We start from the raw sequence: 2,793 nt of genomic DNA, 5'->3' as shown, positions 1-2,793 counted from the left end.
GCAGGGACACTTGGTTCAGTCTGGGAGGAAGGGACTGGACCTCCCTGGACTGAGTCTACCAGGTTGATCGCAGTCCTCGGGGGAGGATTTGCCCTGGAGGAGGTGGGAATGGAGGGTAGGCTGGGGGTAAGGCAAGGGGTGGGAGGGGGAGAATAGGGGAACCTGTGGCTGATATGTAGAACTAAATGGTGTTGTAAAATAAAATAAAGGAAAAAAATCTGAGCAGTCATGTTCTCGATTTTTGATGCAGCCTGCTTGCAGTTTCCCACATGTGCTGGGCAGAATATTACAGCTTCCCAGCCCTTTTCCAGCATCCAAATCTCTATCAATTGTTTGTGGGGTTTATAATCTCTATGTAATTTATTTAATCCTGTCTCTGTGTCTAGTGATTCTTAATCTTTAAAATTGCAGAATCATTCTGGGTGTTGTCAGAGACAAGATTTTATAACATTCCTGACAAATAAGGGGTATGGGGGAATTTAGCTGATATCTAAAATCCTTCAGAAGTTTTCAGGATTTAGTCTAATCTCGTTGTCTTAATAGTGCAGGTCTTTTCATGTTTCCTTATCCCTAGAGTACAGTTGAGGTTGTAAATCTGCTCATCTTTGATCTGTCCTTGCTGCTTTCTTTATTACTTTTTCTTTCAGAGAACACAAAGTTAGAAGCCTTGCGCCTTCACTCTCTCCCTCTCTTAAGATTGACAAGAAACAGCGTTGATGCCGACTTTTGCCAGAGGGCTCAATATAAAACAAATAAAAGCAAACACCACATCAGTTTTATGAAATACCAGCAATAGAAGTTTCTTTATCCTTAACACTCTATAAGAGAAAAAACCATTTTGACACATCTCAATGTACAAAGAAAAACAAGCTGCCTTCATGCACCAAAGAGATCATATTTTCCAATGTCCTTATTACCACAGTTTTGATTAAGATATTAATGAGTGCTTGTGAAATTCTGACCTGTGTTTTCTTACCTGTTATTTGTTTCTGACATCCTTGAGGATTTATGAGTCCTGTGAAGGAGAGAGAGTTTGAAGAGATTATGGAATAAAGTCAGGCCATGCTAAGATTTATCTCATCTTCATTTGTCATCTAAATAATGGAGCCCCTGAAGATCAACCTGCCCTGTCCTTCTCTTCATTGTTCACCCTCTCCCTCTGATTCGGTGTTACAGGGTGAATGAAACCTCTCAGCTCTGGACCCTAGAAAAGGATATGAAAACCCTTCCATTCCAAACCTCTAGAAATACTAGACAGAATGTTCAAAGTTATTTGCAATATACGAACTAAGGTTCAAAGAGACAAAAGATGCCAAAAATTGTGAGGAAACAAGTCTGCAAATGTAAGTAAATCAATGATTATTAAAAAGTATCAAAAGTCTGGAGACATAAGAAGAAATTTTCAGACGTATGAATGAAAATTTGGCAGAACAATGAGATGAGGTTGATGTGTGCACAATCAGAAAAGAAAACACTAACACACCTCACTGTAAGGCTGATAGGTTAAACAGACAAATTAGAACAGGCATGTGCATAATCCCACATCTAACAAATGATTAAGTGAACAACTGAATGCTTATAGAATTGACTTATTTGCTTCAGACTAAGTTTTCATGAATATGAAAAGAACGTTTGACACAAACAAAATTACAACGCCACAGAAAAGGAAATGGACTACAATTTAAAAAGGAGGCAAGATATCAGCATGCAAAACCTTTAGCTGCATTGTGAAATATAAAAGACAGAGGATGGAAAATTAAGGTGTCTACAATTGGAAGACAATATAAGTCAGAAATACGGAGATAGATTGGGATCTCTGGCAATGTACAGGAATGCTGAAACCTAGTGCTACGTAACTCTATTAACGTTAGGAAGAAAACACTGGAAAAGAATTAAACTGTCCCATAAATGAATGAACTTACAGAAAGGAGACAATCACAGCTGAAGTATAAAACTGAATCATCAGTCTGTGGAAGGAAATGAATTCTGAAACTGAACAACCTAGAAACATAAGCTCCTACGTGCACGAGTAATGTCCATAGGAACCACTTTAATCTATTATAGTCTCTGAACATTTTTTCTTGCTCTAGATAGCTCTAAAGCCTAGCTAGTGAGCACACCAGAAAAATGCTGGGGTTTGAATGACAGCTTTTTGGGGAGTAAAATGATAACACATCGTAAGATAAAAAGTTCAGGGAAGACAGCAGGGGAAATACTTTTTCTTGGTCTCTGTGGAGTATTAAACAAATAAACAAACACATAAATGAAGGCCTCATACAACAACCACAGCCATGGCTGGTTCCCCTTACACTTCAGATCTGAATCCTTGGAGCCTAAAATCCACAAGCTAAGGAGTACAATAAAATGTTTTAACTTTTCAATTTTCTTCCTCAAAGTCTCCAATTAATGACACCATACAAATGTTGTCATGTAATATTTTATTCTGCTTTATTTATTTTAATTTCTTTTTAAATTGTCGGTATTTTAACATATCCACAAAAGCATTTTATATATGCTGGGCAGCAGTGGTGCACACCTTTAATCCCAGCACTTGGGAGGGAGAGCCAGGCAGATCTCGGTGAGTTCAAGACCAGCCTGATCTACAGAGCAAGATCCAAGACAGGCACCAAAACTACACAGAAAAACCCTGTCTTAAAAAAACAAACAAACAAATAAATAAATAAAAGTATTTTATATTTAGTTATTTATTTCAATTTTAGTTGTATTGTCATAATAAAATCTATAACAATTCTTTACTTTAGAATTATGACAAAATAAGATAAATGTTCATAC

This window comes from Peromyscus maniculatus, chromosome 13, assembly GCF_049852395.1.
Source record: "Peromyscus maniculatus bairdii isolate BWxNUB_F1_BW_parent chromosome 13, HU_Pman_BW_mat_3.1, whole genome shotgun sequence".
NCBI lineage: Eukaryota > Metazoa > Chordata > Mammalia > Rodentia > Cricetidae > Peromyscus > Peromyscus maniculatus.
Note: the sequence above shows the minus strand (reverse complement) of the source record.